The sequence below is a fragment of the Solenopsis invicta genome, chromosome 7, assembly GCF_016802725.1.
Source record: "Solenopsis invicta isolate M01_SB chromosome 7, UNIL_Sinv_3.0, whole genome shotgun sequence".
NCBI lineage: Eukaryota > Metazoa > Arthropoda > Insecta > Hymenoptera > Formicidae > Solenopsis > Solenopsis invicta.
The window spans coordinates 4,269,343-4,288,207 of NC_052670.1; the positions used below are offsets into that span (position 1 = coordinate 4,269,343).

The 18,865-nt window shown below is 35.5% G+C and overlaps 1 protein-coding gene and 1 long non-coding RNA gene across 15 annotated transcripts in view; one reads left to right on the forward strand and one right to left on the reverse strand.

Moving 5' to 3' along the window:
* LOC105199947 overlaps positions 1 to 18,865 on the forward strand; it is a 299,693-nt gene that overhangs the window by 177,951 nt on the left and 102,877 nt on the right. The window lies entirely within an intron of this gene.
* The window catches only part of LOC105199945 (lachesin), a 269,609-nt gene that overhangs the window by 88,988 nt on the left and 161,756 nt on the right, over positions 1 to 18,865 (reverse strand). The gene's annotated exons all lie outside the window — the stretch shown is intronic.

Sequence of the window (18,865 nt, forward strand, 5' to 3'; positions counted from 1 at the left end):
TGATTTCACAAAACGTCACTTTATTATTTCATATTTTTATTATTTAACTTTTATTTTTAACTACTACGCAAGAGTTGATTTACTCGTTTTACGGCGGATATATCGTGATGTTCTCCTTCCGTGATCATTATATATAAAGTACATATTATTTTACACATAAATCCGTGCACGGATATCAAAGCACGATCCTACGTGTTAAAGGGAAAAGGAGAGAAAACTCCTTATAAAATTCTATCAGACAAGCGAATGCCTCCGGCGAGTCATCTCAGACTTATGCGGGGTACTCTTAACGAAGGAAACTTTCCTTCCTTTGTACGTACGCCTGCACGATAAGCAATCGAATTGCAATAAACCGGACCAAGATGTCGCAAGTTACCGAGATAGATATTACCAATGATAGTTGTGTTAAAGTTACGAGAATCGTGAAAGTACTACGTACAAGTATGCCATGGTGCTCGCTAGACGGTTACACGCCACGGCACCAGCTCGCATTGTAAAAGTACTACTTGGGTGCAACTTGGAGCGTCGAACAACCATTCCAGTAGGTTGTAACAACCTCAAAGTCCTTCTCAAAGTTCATCGTGGCGGCAATTTCTTGTCGCTAATACCATAAACTCGTAGTCTCTACCCCCTACATCTCCTCCCCTTCTTCTCTTTCACCATATATTTACATGGGGCATGATAATCAGAACATACATTAGTAATAGGATTGAACCCCGTTCGAATCAGAGATTAAAACTAATAGAATTCCGAGTTCAAGGTTCAGTGCTACAGACACGTGAAAATGATATGCATGCTAATATGGAAACGGCATTCAATTATTACCATCGGTAAGAATAGATATCAAAATTGTAACAGTTTTTATGTCCAAGTTCGATTTGCATGCACGAAATTAAGAGAATTGAAAGGAGATGAAATTGTTCTATATGGTACACACAATAGCTATGATTGATTGATTGCATGCAGGCTCCACCGTTATTTGACAATGCACATCATACGGCTATTCGGAGTGTGGTGCGATAGGCAGCATGGGGAAAATAGTAACTGCTGCATTATGTCGGATCGTAAAGTTTGAAACGCGTCACCAATGATCAAACAAAGGATAATATTTCCGATATTGCTTATTAGAAAGCTGCGACGGGATACAAAGCACGCGATTAAATTTCATATTGGCATGTTTTGCGCAATACTTGCACAAAATAATGAAATACTCAAAGCTTTGTCTTTTCCAATCGAATGTTTCAGGTTTTTTTTTTTAAGTTATCAGTCTTGTTACGTAAACAGTTTGATAAGCAGTATTCCAATTAGCTACTGCATGGAATATTTAAATATTTATATAGTTTACATAAATATTTGGATTATTACGTTTACTGTCACACCATTTCTCATATTTTCGTTACAACAATGTATGTCATTTTAATTTAACCCTAGAGTGTTGCTCATATATTTCTGACATTAATACTGCACTGGATGAAAATTCATCCACATAATTAAAAATTTTTTTACACTTTTTATGTCTACTTTGTGAGTTGCAAGGTCGTAGAATAACCGAACTAATGTAAAATAAATAAATGTTTTAATGTTTAAACATTTTAATCTAATATTAAATGTTATTGTGACTTATTAAGTCTCAGACGACCTCCACGAACTTTTCTATTATATTTTAAATCTTTGTGTCTCGAGTTCTAATCAAAATTATTAGACCACAATTGGTATCGAGAAGTAAAAAAGTTGCTCTTTTCGAGAATCTAGTCGACAAAGTTGAAAATGGAAGCAAAAAGAAAATAAAATTCTTGTTTTTTTACTAACAAGTGTGTTCAACTAATGAATAATTTCGCCTTTTTAAGTAGAATAAATCGATGTAATTATTATTATAATGATATATAATAATTATACACCGATTTATTCTACTCCAAATGATATTCTAATAGATCCTTACTTTCATTGTCACAATCAGAAAAATTATCGGGGGATTCATTCAAAATTGCTGAACAGTTGCTTCTGTAAGACACACTAAAAGAGAATAATAGATGGAAACATAAAACCTCTCAGCGTAGTTATTTAATAGCAGCGAATACTTAATTTAGTTCCAGAATAAAAATTTACTCATAGTAGCACTCTAAGGTTAACATTTACGCATTTGAATCGAAGTACTTTCATTTATCTTCTTGAATAACTTATTTACGTCATTTGTCTCGCATTATCATATTTTAATACGTGCTTATAAAATTTCTCTCTCTATATATATGCTCTTTCGAATATTGCAAATTTTGTTTGTAAACGAAATCATCAATTTGAAACGAAAAGATATAGTCGATACATATTAATGTGTAATCTGAATCTTGCTTTATATTTTCGAATGAAGAGTGCGTATTGCAAATTTGCATCGGGTGGTTATTATACAAATTTCGGATGCGATCGTCAATTTTATTCGCATTAATATATTACGGGATAAAACGCTAGCAATTAAGTGAGTGCGATGATACGGCCGCAATAATTATGGATTGCAGTCACTTTATGCAGCTCGCTCGTGTGTAACATAATTAGGATATAACGGCAAAAAGCGGGCAAAAACGGTACATCATTGATTAATGATGGCTGTTCCGATCGCGTTATATTTATTTACCGATCATCAAGAAGACAATACATCATCACATTGTGATTTAATAGTATGTCTATAAAACGCTATTGTCTTCCCCAAACACGTTATTTCGTTCGATGTATCACACTCATCATTAATATTCGCACAATCCCAAACTGTTCAACAGATAACGATATTACAATGTAATGTATCTTACTGCAATTTCATGATACAGTCTTAATTCGCCTGTCTAGACTTCGAGGCTAAAATTAAACACGATAATTAATTATTGTCTTCTACAAGAAAATAATGATAGAGTCGAGAAATTTCCGTGTTTCCATTTTCTATATATAATCTATAGTTGAATGATAATCACGCGCGAATTTCGCGAGCAAAACTTTGTTTTCGATCTCTTATGGCGAGGAAATTCCGTCGCGTAATCCCTGGCAAGGTGTTAACGCCGTGAACGATAAATATGAGGGCTGAAAGTGGAAAAGCAACGGCTCGAATCGAGTCGGATGGATATAAAAAGAAATTACTGGCCTCTCAGACGCACTTGGACCTCCAAACTGGCTCTTGCCCTCTCTCTCTCTCTCTCTCTCTCTCTCTCTCTCTCTCTCGTTCGCTCTCTTTCGTTCTTAGTTTTCATCTTGCTTTCTATCTTGCGCGATACCCTCTCGCCATTTCTCTGTACGCCATTCTCTCTTTTATACCAGGTTTATCTTCTACCTCTTCCTTCTTTTCCCGAGACTGCTCCGACTATTTCCCGATTCCACTGCTCCACACTCGTAACCTGAATTATAGATGTCCTTCACAGTCTGCCGCAACTCACAGTTCTGCCTCCGTTTCCAGTTCAGCAAAGATAGCATGTTTGAGACATTATTTGCATATATAAGCAGGAACGGAAATGCCATCAGAAATTTGATTTTTTGCTACAATCTGAAGTATTCATAGGATTCGAATATAATTATTGAAGAGCAGCGCTGTAACTATCTATATCTTTCATGTACCGCTTGTACCATCGATTGAATATTCTATCCTATTAGTCCTTCAGAATTGATCAGAGCAATTATGGAAATATTCTTTAATGTAAAACCTAATTGTAGTTGTGTTGTAACGTCGTTAAAAATAGCATCAATATAATAACCGATGCAAAATTATGAAGACAAATATTGATCATATCGGTTACGTTATTAGAAAATATTTCAAATTTCATTATTTTCACATGTACGTTTAACAGCAATGATAATGCAACTATTGAAAAGTACTTATACCATATATCAGATAACAATATAAATATATCGTAAGCTAGTTAGAGCCTGCGAAAATCGGTTCAACATGACGATAAGCTATTGAAACGAGACGTTGGAAAATACAGAAGGGCAACAGCTACGGAAGTATTTACTAGACATAAAGCAGATTTAAATTTTCTTTCGTTGCTGAAACGACGCGAGATAAAATTCAGAGATAAGAGCAGCAGGAATCTTTTTATGCGACTCACAGTCCAATAATCCCAGCGTACACCAGAGAGAGAATTGATTCAAATTAAACAGTAGGAGAAATGAGGTTCGCTCGCATCCGTTGCAATTAATCAAATTATTAAGCCTGGTCGGATTGCGAGCGGCACGCGTTGTTGTTTCGCGAATATTCGAGTCTAACGATAACGATATAAACGCGTAATGGGCCTCCCTCGTGGTGCATGCATGTGAGCGCGTGTCCCAAATTATTTCTCAGGATGCAAATTGATTCGCTATATCTCTGCACTGCACGGCGTCGCATAATTATTCTTGCCGTGTTACGTGAGAGAATGTATTATCGTCGAATCCTACAAAACTATAATATTGCAGAATAAAACGTTAAATTTACATCGAGATGAGGATGAAAATAGTGTCAAAGCCAGGCGTCGGAAGGCGTCTTAAAAACGTTGTTAGCTTCGATGTTGTGTCGACGACGGCGCAGATAAACTGCAACATCTTCAGTCAGGCATTATGCCACGCACGAAGACGGGGCAGTAAACTTTATAAATTCAGCACGCAACTCTCTCGCGGCGCGTTGTCTGTTGTGCGCGTGCCGAAGTTGTATATCACGCTGAATATTTTGGGCAAATTGATATTTATAGTCCCCACGTGCGTTAGTTCCGAATTGAATTTGCGCATAAATGCTGAAAATTTCCCGGTTCCGCATGTTCCCAATTTCACGTAAGCGCAGCTGTACACGCATTCGCATACGTTATGTTTTATTTCGCAGAGCCTAAACATACCTCGCATTTCTACATATTGGAAAATTATGCATACCGGCATGCGTGCGGTATTAGCAAAGGGATAATTTTATTTAATTAAATTAGACCGACGCGTCAATAACATTGCCACCTTTGTATAATTATTCATTGATGTTCAACTAATTACGGAAATCGAAGAAAAATCAGAATTTTATCAAAATTTGAAAAATTTACGTAATCCAAAAAATATATAATAAAAAATTTAGATATAGATATTTGAATTATTTTAAAAAGATTTGAAATTCCAGCACATTTTACAATTGATTTGAAAGAATATAACACGTTACGCCTCGCCTCATACACGCGATAGCGTAACAAGGTTTAGTTTGACTTGCCAAATGGGACTTGTTAATAGGTATTTAGGATAAAGAATGAGTTTGCCTAACAGACGAGTAATAGATGAAGAGGAAGAAGGGTGACAGTGAGCCGTTCACGATGCGTCTTCGCACATTTGCGAAATTGCCAGCAGCAGAAGCTTTCGAGGATACGACGTGTCTGCATCCTGGCGACGTGCGCATCCTACGAGTTGCATCTGCAACAGATAGGAGACACTTTAGCCGATACCTTGCGCCAAGTCGCTGACGTCTCGGGGATCGATCCGTTCCTTTGGAAACGTTATTTGCGCTCCTGACACAGAGGTGCGACGAAAATAGAAATCTGCACTTGATATCGACGTCGAGAGAAACGAGATATCGAGGTAACATTAATTACGTTATAAGATCTTCATGGCACGCTTTACCATTTGCCTAAATAGGTCGCTTCAGAATAGGTCGCTTCAGAAGGGGGACTCGAGGATTATTTCTACGATGACAACTTTTTATTCACGTTTGTAATATTCTAAAATTGATCCCAAAGTCTTGTCAATATTTCATGCGTATTTTAACGTTGAAAAAATAATATAAAGCTATATATATTTAGTAACAACGATCGTTTTACCAATAAATTTTTTGTACTACAAATTCTACAGGTTTGACATAGATTATTAATATCACGATGTATATTAAAAGCATATAAAATTTATAAAAGTATCTTTGCACAAATATTAAATGACCGTCTCGCACGATCGAAGTTTAAATGATAGAGTGCTTGTTGCAAAATGTATACGCGTACTTTTCATGATATGATCGATAAATATATGAAACGGTCTATGTATTGTTTACAAGTTTCATGCTCGGTAAAAGTTACGTAAAACATGATTCAAAATGCATTTTCGATACAATTTTTTTCACATACTAGACACATTCTGTTAAATTTATTTGTTTGCACTAGTAAATAAATTAAATCGACTATTTATTACAAAAGGTACAATTTTCAGCAGTGAGAAAAATTTGTTTTTAATGTTAAATCCCTTTGCGATAATGTTACACATCATAATGCAGTTTGACATAAATGTAATTTGATGCAAGATTAAAATGTAAGAAAGAAATAGTTAATTCAATAAAATTTGAAGATAAGAAAAGTTCTCGATTGATTATTTTTTCTTTTCTTACAATGACATTTATTATCGGGCCAAGTATTGATTTTGTTATTTAATCATTATCGTGTCAAATATCGTATTAAATTTTCTCAAATGCATCAATATCGAAATCGTTTATTGAAAACGACCAATAAATTATTCGGACAAACTCGGAAGAAACGGTCAAACAATCAGGTGAGCCTCGCATAAATTCATGGGAAACGCACATATACGATTTCCAAACGTATGCAGGGGGTTTATCAGCAGTAACTTTCGCCCCTTCATATCTCGCCAATAATTCCTCCTCGAGTGCAAAACTGGCGTCGGTCTTTCTACCATCCCCCGCGGGCCGTCCGGACCGACGTTCCCCCACCCCCTTTGAGGAGATTCTTTACCGCTCTTTCCCGCGGTGCCGGGAGACGTACCGAGGACCTGGGAGAATTTATCCGACAGATAAAAATGTCTCCTGGAGTTTATATAGGGAGAGAGCGGGGAGATTTCAATAAAACCCTCGATTGTAAAGTACAGATAGAGGGAGGTCGTCCGGACGTTACACGGGTCAGTGAAGCTCAGTCGGTACCGTTTCTCCCAACTCGTTCACCTTCAATGACTGCGTATCTCAAGAGAAGGCTCTTTCTGAAAAGATATCGATGCAAAGCCTTATCTTCAAGTCCCGTACGTCTGTAAATTGGCTCTTCTTGATTGCTTTTTACATGATTATTAAAATTTTACGATTTATTTATCATTTCGTGAAGGGAAAGCGTTTCTCTCTTTCCATGCTCATTGGGAAACTCAATAATTATGATCCCTTGATTGTTTTAACAATTCATTACGCGCATGCTGTTGTTGAAAGCATTATTTAAAGAGCATTTTCGATTATAAAGAAAAGTAAAAATAAACAGAAGCTAGCAATTTAAAATACAAAATATAAATTATTACTTTTGTTCCAATACGTGTTGTACTAAACATAAAAGTCATAATATATGTTACGTAAGATAAGTTTCAGTCAGTTTGTCGCGTTATCAGTTCGTTTTACACGTTTGCTTTAAGAGCGGGCATAAACCTATATGCTTTAACATAAATCCAGCGTTACGTTATTTTGCAATAATCGTGACCTGCTTGTAGCACGATGGTTGTACTCGATCAAACGACTTGCGTAAATTGTAAAAATTTCACGGGTGCACGTAAAATTAAAAATATATAAAATCGTAATTTATAAAATTAAACGTTCGCTTTTGTGAATTAAAAGCGAAATAGATACCTCGTGCTCTTAACTTCTCGTTTACTTTCAAAGTTGATTATTCGCGATTAAAATATATATTCGCGGTCTGATATGTATACGTACGTATACGTGTGCAGGTGTGATTCTCGCACGCGTGAGTGCATACATGTCCACGTGCATACACACACACACACACACACACACACAAACACACGCGCGGAAGGCGGTCGAGCGCGAAGCGGGTAATTAGCGCGGTACGTCCCCGTGCAGTCTCACGCGGGATTAATTACGTAAGCTCGGACGCGCGTGTGTAACACCCACAAACACAAGTGTGTGTGCGCGAGTGCACACGCTCTCGCGAGCGTCGGGCCTGTGAACACTCGTGCGTACGTGATGTTGTACCCGCGGTGGGATGTTCCCGCGAGACCGACAAGTGCAAGTGTGCCAGACCCGCACGTCGCGTCGCGCCGATGCACGTTACACACGCGCATTTTCCTAAGGCGCGTCCACCGTTCACGTCGCGGTATCTACAGGGCCATACAGCGTCACGACCGACCGTGACCATGTCGGTGAGCTGGACCAGCACTTTGCGGCACAATTTATAGGGCATTAAACCAACGCGCGACTGAGCAACCCGCCGCCACTTCGTTCGAGCGAGCCGTCCGTTCCAGACTCTTTCGCGTATGTATGCACGAGAGTGCAGAAATACGCGTTTGTGGGAAATTCAATCCGGGCACAGCTATGTTTCTTCGGGGAGGGCGTCCCGTCGCGTCGCTCGTCTACTGATAAACATCAACCGTAATTTGACGTTGCTCGATGCTCGGGCATTTTTCATGAAGGAATCGATTCGTGCTGGCTCTAAGTGAAAGGAAACCAAAGATTTGAATGCTTTGGAAAAAAAACAGCTTGAAAGAAAATTTTGAAACGAACCGAAAAGCAACGAATGCATTTGTATTTCTATCAAAATTATTCAAACATAAAAGATTTATCAGTGTCGTGAAATTATTTTATTTAACAACGTCATTGTCGTATTCAAATAATTAATACTGTGTATTTGACGTTGTTAATTAATTATTTAAATAATATAACATTAAACTCAGAGAAAAGTTTTTTTGAGAAAAAAAATTGCGCATTGCTATACGATTGAAGAAAAGAATTTTTGATTTAAAAAAATTTTTTGATTGTCTCTTTTATTAGGATTAAAGAAATTTGAATGAAAGAAACATATTTTTAAAACCAGAACAACTAAAAGTATTTCTTACAAGTCTTTCTGTCAAAACTTTCTTTGAGTTAAAAAATTTGTTTAAATTAAACAAATAATTTATTTATTTAAAAAAAAAGACCTAGTAACGTTATTTCTTGAAATCAAGTAATATTTTATTTTCCTCCAAGGTATTTTCATTTCAACTTAAAGAAACCAAGTTAGAGAAAACGATTTCATCAATTTAAATCTAACTTTTCTCTGGGTGAGCGCAAAAATATTCTCCGAGGCATCTTTACATGAAAACACGACATTTTCAAGTTTACATATGAGGCAGCATTATCGTCGGTCGATTTATCTCCTCGAATTTGTAGTTTACTTCGGCAAAGCACAGACATATCCTTTATATATCCACCGCAATCACGAAGGATTTCCAGTTATGATAGCTTCGAACGTGCGTGGGGGCGTTATCAATAGAAGCTCTCTCGCTCTGTATCAATTTCAGTATCTACTCGAAATTCACAGACGTCGCGAGTGTGTAAGAGAGACAGAGAGAGAGAGAGAGAGAGAGAGAGAAGTGAGAGAGTACAGCCGATAGTTTCGATCGTTTGCGATCTACAGAAGCTCCGGCTGAGCTCGCGCTGTATTTCTTCTGGACGACTTAAGGATTTGGCGCTCTTATTCATCTAGCGATCTCAATCGGCTCGCATTGGCCGGATACGTAAGACGCGGTACGTTTTTACGATAGTCGGAAAGGTTTGGGGTCCTTTATACTTATTCGACGATCCTTATCGATTTTATCCCCCTCCCTTTTACGGTCGCGTTCGTCCTTTACAGCGTATCAGCGACGCTCATCATTACGTCGACTTTGCGGTAGATTAGAATTTTATATGTCGGAGATGCGCGCACGTGCGTGCGTGTGTACATGTATGGAAAATCGATTATTACACGAAGAAAGTCGCCAGTGGGCTTTTATGACAGCGCAGATTGAATACTTTATATATAAAAAAATCCTGAGGATATTTCTTAAATATTCTCATATTCACGATACTACGCCGCATTCAAATATCGCTGCCCTTTCATCTTACATAATTTATAATAATTATGCACAGTCAACTGTTATTTGTAACATCTCAAAACTTGTTTGAAAGGACTTAAATACTTGAAACAATTTTATCTTCTAAAATATGCTGCACAAATCGTATACCGGCATTATAAGAAGGGGATTACTGCACTTGGATGCAATATAGTCACAACTTTCAGAAAATACAATGACCGTTATCGCACCGTTGGCAGAAATTTCGGCGTTTGTTCGAATGCTAAGAACGTAAGCCGCGTTAATCAAATTTCCGACCGACCGAACTTGTCCCTCTTGCCTGGAGAAACCGTTCCTCAAACAAACAGAAAGAGACCATAAAATCCACTAATTATTTCCTGAATACACTAAATAAAGATTCAATTATTCAACAAATATATTTATAATTTTGTAAACAAATAAGATTCTAAATAAAATATCAATAATTATATATAACTAGTATCTTGTGAAATTTCCGCGACAGACTTTTTTTCAAAAAGAGCGTGGTATTAAATTAAATATAAAAGATATTTGCGGTACCGTCGGTTTGAATGAAAAATAACTGTCTTGTGCATATTTTACACAGACTACCAGCTAGGTATAGTGGTTGAAGTTTTCAAAAACTGAAAAATAAATGTTACACCTCGCATACCGAGCGTATGCATTTATAAAGAGAATTTTTCTAGTGACAGTATTACATTAAGCCTGCGAAAATGTATAATATAAGATATATACTTTATTCTTTTGTCTATCAATCTATGAAACAAATACAGCTCGAAATACATATACGTAATCGCCGATCAGAAAATTGTATTATATTTCAATGTACATAATACATGTAACAAGAATAGACTTTTCCATCCTTGTTATGGATATGATGCAAGCAATAATGAGTTGCCTGACAGAATAACGTGTTATTGTTTTCGTCGAACTTGCGAAAAAATAGCTTTGTTGTAATAGAAACTAATCTAGTGCGCATCATTTAAAATGCGCTGAAGATAAAGCGTCTCAAAAACAGATGCATTATATGCGCTAGGCAAAAAATATGTCATGAACAATAAGGAAAATTTCCGCAATGGTTAAAAATAAGCTTTTTAAGTTGTCGATTTAAATTTTGTGTTTGATCACAAGTAATTTTAATCATGTAGAAATCGATATAAACGTAAAGTATTATACAATATTTTACAACAAAATAAATATCGGCAGATTGGACGATTTGTAATTGCATTGATAAATAATGTCAGGAGCGTTGTGAAAATAAGATATTTACTCGAAGCGGAATATTTGCGACGATGCATAAAAAAATCCGCCCAGTTAAAATCGAACTGTCTAAATATGTAAATGCATTCAGGACTGGAATATAAAAATCACATTCTGAATTTCTGTCCAATCGATCCTAAGTTTTCTAGCCGGTCAGTGATTCCTCGCTAAAATTGGCAAACATTATTGTTGTAATATTCAACACTATGCTAAAACGTTCGCGTTCACTATTGGGATTTTAACTGTGGCCGCCTCAATAAGGATATTCCACATCTATGTTCATACTACTCTCAAATATGAATTCCTTATAGGCGGCCATAGTTAAACTCCCAATAAGTCAGAATATAATGAACTCGTAGGATTTATAAGAAGCACCTGTTCGCAAACTTCTAACCTCGACAGCATATTTATGTCGAAAGCGGCAAACGTAAGACAGCGATAGGCGGCTCGGACCGTCGAGGCATGCCCGTTCAGGATGGAGAGAAGCGCGAAGGGAAGAGAGATGTTGGGCAGAAGGGGGTGTGAGAGGAATGTTTCAGACTCCATTACTTGAATTGGAGTGGGAATACTGGGTGGTCCCTAAACACCCCCTCATATTTCGGACAAACGTTCGCGCCCATCGACCAGCCAGGCAAGCAGTTTCTGCGAGAAGAGTACGTAATAGCTCTTGCAGTTGCTTCCTGTGTCGACTCATTTTAAATAAGAATATCGTATTTTGAAAACTCAATTTTTTCCGACAACAACAAATGGCACATAATTTATCATCGTAATGATTAATTCGCCGTGTTCTACGAGTTAAACAATTTTTAATTATCTTAAATTATTGCAAAATCAAAATGCGCTCTATTTATCGCACAATCATTAAGAGTAAATTTTCTTCGAATAAAGAAATTATAAAGATAATAAAGGTGCTATTAAACAAATAATATTGAAAAACGTTATTTTATTTATAATGTTCTTTCGTAATATAATAGAGGAAAATTTTTGGATGTCTGACTATAACTAGATGCATTTAAAAAGAGATTACACTTCAAAATTGTATAAAATTCTTCATTTGCTGAGATTTATTTTTATCCTATCGGGAATCTAAACTGATTCTTATCTCGTTCACACTCATCCAGTGTTAATAAAGTCATTTTAGTCGATCCGCGACTTTAATGCAGAATTCAAGCCAAACAATGTGGAAATAGACACATTACTCATTCGACATGACGTAAATGTGTCACGTTTCCATACGCGTTTTAGCTCTCCCCCCGTTCGTATATGGCACATTAATTCCTGAAGCCCATCAATCACGGGGGAGTACGTACTACTCTCTTTTTTTTCCGTCCCGTATTCGGGTATATTTGACGCCGCGTCGCGTGATGGCTTCGCCGAAACTTCCATATGCCTTCCGACGATGCTTAGCTTTACATTGAACCGATACGACAACGAGTTTTGAGGACAAACACCAAAGTTAAGATGAGATAGACGGAGAATAGTCTGAGTTTACTGTATTAGTTCCTACGCGCGAACTGCGCCGCATGGATACGATGTGCCTTGTGTATTCTCAGTGGAATTGATGCTTTTACACTGTTTGCAACCACGTTACGATATAATTGCAATTAGTCAGTGATGTAAATGACGGGCATTTACATGCAAAAGAGGGATGAATAAATATGACGCATTAATTATACCAAAAGATCATTCCACGTAGCCGCGCGGATTTCAGTTACCGGCGAGAGAAGGAGAGATCTAATGAATATTACCGTGCCTCAGTTTTTATATCGAATCCCGTTACTTACATACGTTATACGGCGCAACGCTCGCATGCGCTATACTCAATATCGAATGTATTTTTTATCACAACCGAGCCAAAGCAATTTGGATTCCATCCCGTCGTTTCGATTTTTAAATTGGAGTCTCTGAATGTATTACTCCGGAATTGACGTGCGGTTCTATAACAGTTCATAGCTCACGTATATGATGACTTTATAAAATCATACCGTTTTCATGCATATCACATGCACGGACAATTGCCCCACTAAATTGTAACAAAATCCCCTTCGATGTTAAAACAAGTAACGGAGTCTGTACATCTATTTATTTTATATTAATGTGTGTTAATTTAATAAACCCAGAAATTATTTCAGTAACACTAAATGGAGCTGAAATAAATCTGCTTAAATACCTATGAAAAAATTAACAAAAAAGTCGATTAATTAAAATTATAATTAAACAAAATTATTTGCATTAGATAAAAATTGTATTTTCGTGACTGCGTTATTATTGCTAAAAGGAGAATATTACGCTTAATTATACACCGAATTAACCTTACTGGTTTAATCAGAACTAATCATGTATTATATATGCCAACCCCAAATCAATATTACACATCGCGTTTAGAGCTATCTTCAAAGCTATTTCAAATTCTATCCTTTTGCTATGTAAGTAATTCGTTTACCTCGATATAGCACGTGCATATATATTTAAAAATTTTTGATATAATAAATAAATCTCTTTCATTTTCATTTTTCGTTAATCCTTACAATCCCGGTACAATGTGAAAAAAAAGTATCTGATTGATCCAATCATGGGTATCTCCCGTCGGATCACTTTATCATCTATTTAAAGTGGTTCAAAAAATTCATGAATATATTTTCGAGTTTCTAGAATAAATATCTGTATTTCATTAAAGAAAATAAAATAAAATGTAGTGATGTGTAAAATTTAATTAAAATTTAATTAAAATTTAAATTACCTTTGAAATTTCGAGAAACTTACATGAATAGAAATCGATCGCACACGGAATATCCACGATTGGACCTTAACGATTAATTTGTTAGTATATTATAAACTATTTATTCAATGTTTTTAACTTATTTCAGTCTTTTCCGCATTTTTTCCTCTTTTTAAAGATATTGCTTAACTGACTTCCATATTCATTGATACAATAATCGATTTTACAAGAGATTCTAATTCTAATCGCTTGAAATGGGATATCGCTTCTATAAATTACTAGCAAAATTTGCCGCAAACGTGACGTTATAATTATAATTTCATTCCGCCATTTCACGTGGCCGATCAAATTAGTCGGTCGGCTCGTTATCTCGAAATTGGCGTGTACATTGCGATTGTATGTTGCCCGCTATCTTCCTTGCGTTCCTTGCGAGAGGACGTAAAGCGCAAATGAAATGGCGCGGGCGATCTCGCTAAGAAAGGTATACGCGACCGGTTCCAATTCCCCCAGACCTGTTTTCCGCTTTCTCGAATTTCAGATAGGTGTATCGAAATTGCCATGGTACAACAAGGTTCTCAAAAAAGTCAACGACGGAGAAAGGAAAGCCGAACGCAATAAGGGTCACGTAATGCTCTTGGAATAACTACATTCATATTTTCACTTGTCGGTCGTCACGGATGAACATAAGCATCAAAATTGAGACTCATCGACGTTACGTCGGTCTTAATTTGTGCTTCAGATTTAAAAAAAAAAGGATTAAAAAACGCACGTCAATCACACTTGACATGCGACGTACTCCCCGAGGATGTCAGAAAATAATCGAGACGTGAGAGATAGGATATCGATGTTACACACTGATGTGGAACAACTTTAAAGCGCGGTACGAAGCGTCGCAGATACAAAGAAAATTAGATTCCGGTCTCGGAACGGTTCTCTCTCCCCCGGGACTCTCGAATTTAAGGAAAGTATATTGCAATCGTCGACGGATCTTGCCGAAAGAGAGAAGGAAAAGAAGAAAAATCGAGTTGGTGAGTACGGTATAACCTGGATAGGCAGGTATACGTCAATAGCGAAACCATCTGCTACCGATGGAGCCAACATTGCTGTCTATTCAATAGGATACATGTCGCGCATATGTATATGTGTAATATACGTATATATACAGCACGTCAATCTTGCAGTCTTTTTCTCGGTAACATACGGCAGCTGTGCCCAATTGAAAAGCCTTATATTACCGATTTGACGACGTCGTCGGTAAGAAACGTACTTGGGGGATAATAGTTGTGAAATTCATTGATATTCTGATAAAAAGACTCCCTAAAATCAGCTACATGTTGGAAACCAGTCGAAAGAGTAAGCCAGTGTAATTATGTGATGAGAGATTTCTTCGCGAATATCTTGCATACTTTAAAAGCGAATCTGTTTAATTATTTCGTTTTTCTGTAAGATTAACCCATTCATTGTTTTAACGAATAAATCTCCGAGCGCGTGCATAGAATACTCTACCTGTCTGTAACATTCTTCAGTTTATTTATGTATTTATTTTTATTAGTTTTGCTTACTTTTGAGACCAGACGTGCTTACTCGTCCATAGCACTGAAAGAGTTAAAAATGAGTATTTCTTTAGTGAAAACTTAACGAGAAAAAAAAGTATTCAAGTAAGAAATTTAAGTACTTGTATCTTCTTTTCCAACTTCTTCCTCTATATTGTCTTGTAATTTAAAAAATAAAGATAAAATTTTTTTCTGCTTATAATTATACTTTCTAACTACGACAGGAATTTTGTGTCAGATAGCAACGAAATTTTCTCAACGAAATTACTATCTCTGCAATAAATAACAGGTATCTGGATAACTCCAAGAGTGTGTACATTGTGCTGTGTGAAGATAGATCGATTTCAACTTGCCCGTTTTTATTTTGGTTTACTGGAAGCCAGCTTTCTAATCTGTATCTGAAGCTCAGTAGTATGCACGTAACGATGGTATGCCAACAATAGCGGATAAAAAAAAGACTGAAGCAGAATAGGAAATCGAGAAACATGTGGATACATGGTGCTATATGGAGAGTTCTGTCATGGATAGATTGCCATCGTCCGCGAAATATCGGATGGATATACACGCCAGCTTATAAATGATAAACTACCGAACACACTGCACACGTAATCGAAAAAAGAAACGACAAACAAACACAAAATGGGAATACATAATGGATTGTATACAAATTCATTAATATTGAAATTAACAATAGATTAAGATAATTTTATTATATAGTGTATTAAAGAGACATTAGGAAAGAAAAAAGTCCAGTTAATTAAAAATATATCATTTTAGATATAATATATATTTGTAATTCTGATAATTACACTTATCAAAATTGCGTTATTACTAATCCACTCTCTTCTCTATTATTTTAAATAAATTCTCTAACGTTTAGTTAAGTGTAATATAGCGCATCAGTAATTTATCGTAAGAAAAGTTTTTTTTTATCTAACGTTCGTCGACCTCTATCGTTCGTCGACCTCTATAAAGCACCCGCACTATTAAAATTAGGAATAAGGCATAATTTATCGCCCTAGTCCCGAATTCATTATTATTTCTACACGTTTTGAACATTAATATTAAATATGGAGGTGCTGATAATTAACAAATAAGAATAATAAGTAATGATCAACATATAAAAAAAATAATAGTTTAATAAATAAGAGTTAGTAGTCTTAGATATATAGAAAGAACAATTTTTTGCTGAAACGGATGTGCAAAGAATTATATTGAACCTTTAAAAAATTTATATTGGACGTTTGAGTTAATTACCAGAATGTCAAAACTTTCTGCAGCAGGATGTTATGCTTGAATGTCTCATATAATTATTTTGATAGTTCAACATAACATTATTTTTTATGTATCTAGCTAAATTTTTATTTTTGATTTGTATATATATATATATGTATGTATGTATGTATGTATGTATGTATGTATGTATGTATACACGGTAAAAAATAAAATGTAATTTTAACATTTTTGTGTGTCTCAGAAAGTCCACTCTAAATTTTAAGTTAAAATAACTCTTATTTTAAATTATTTTATGGATGGACATTTTATTTTTTTACTGTGTATATAAATCTTATTTAGTCAAAATAGCTGCGTTCAATTTTTTATTCGAAAACTCTTAAAATTATGGCTGAGAAAGGAAATATATTACTGATATATCTCCTGTCTGAGAAAATATTTCAAAAGTGAAATCTGAAAGAAAAATGAAACAGAAGACTAAAAGTGGCAGAACTGTCAGATATCTAGAAGATATGATCGCATTAACTTCATTCATTGAATCAGATTTTATCGCTTCATATTTCACCGTTTCATTATTTTATGCAAATATTCTTTGTTAATCGATTATTTCACCACAATTAATAACAATTTCATATAAGCTATTTTATGCGTTATACATATAAAAAAATATCAAATCCATTTAACTTTTATCAAAGAAATCTCTAAACTATATAAGATTTGATATCGGTCGAAACGTCATTGCAAAGTTTCTGAAAAACAGACACGGTTTTTTCCTATTAAAAATAAAGAAAAAAAAAACAAGTTGAAGAAATAAAAAAATACAACTAAATAATTTTACCAAAATTTCACGATTTAAACAAACGTGTTGATATTTACACGATTTTATCTGCACATGACGTGTAACACTATTATTTTATAGATGTATCAAACATATTGAAGAACGATGTTGCCTACTCGCAAATATTGAACATATCGATACAGAATAAACCAATATTCGTGTAGATTTTGAGTGATAATAAAATTTAATAAAAAAAAAAATTGAAAATATCAAAATATTGGAAAAAAACAATCGAATACAGTCGCAGATTTAAATAAATAGAAGCCTACGTTTATCAACAAATCAAATTACGCAATAAAATAATAGACGTATCCGATCCACTTATCAATAAATTTGATTAAAACTTGCTTCTGATTCGCATACATTTGGTGTAATTATCGTACGAAATGAGAAGTGAAGCAGTGAGGGGAATAAGGAGCAAAGTCACTCTGTCAAGTGGAGCACATTAAATTCAGAGGAATCTCATTGCCGACGGCACTGGCTTCTCTATTCGCAAAACTTTTCAACGCGACTCGCATAATAGGCACTCTGGTGCTATCACACTTTAATAATAGACGAATGGTCTTTTCAGAATAGCCACTCGCGTGTAGTAAAAACGAGCGTGTTTCATCCGTGATAAATATATGTGTGTGTATGTGTGTTTACAAAAAATTGTTTATTTTTTATTAATCCTCAATATTTCACTCATAATATTAAAAAATTAAATTTAAATGCGTTTGTGAAACATGCTTAAAAAGGTGGTATAAATGTATGAGAAATGAGAATATACACGACTTGTGTTAGACAAACATTTTCTGCATAAATATCAATCGATTTCGTAGTTTGGGTTATTGACAATTCAATTTGGTTATTTTAGTGTTGCAAATTGATTAATTGGCTCAATTTGTAAGAATTTACTATGACATGGCACCTGAAGTTTCAATTCTGATTATAATAGGTCAGCTTCAAGAATCGATCAAGCTTTCATAAGTAGAAAAACGTGCTTTTAAAATAGCTATTATCCACATACGTGATCGCGCATCGCGTTCTTCGTTAGGAAAATCAAGTTATAAAAATGAATTAAATGAAGGGATAGCGGGATGAGTAAAAGTAATTTTAGAAGCGGAAAAGAATGAGAAACCTCACCGTCCATCGCCGCATGAATATAGAAAATGCAGAGAACTTCGGACCACCAGGCTACCGACCGCAAAGAGAAGAGTCCGAAATAGAAATCCCTTAAAGAGAGACGTTTATCGGATTGAAACAGAAGGGAATTCTTGCATTTTCGCAGAAAAGTTTTCCTTTCTTCGCTAACGAAAGAAAGACTTGTACTCAGAAATCATACTCGAAAAATCGCGAAAAAGTAGCCATTGTTTCGGTCGAAAAAAAAAGAAACTTTGTTTTATACCTTTGCGGACCAATTAGCATGTCACACTAACGAGCGCGTAAATTACTTGAAATTATTACGAG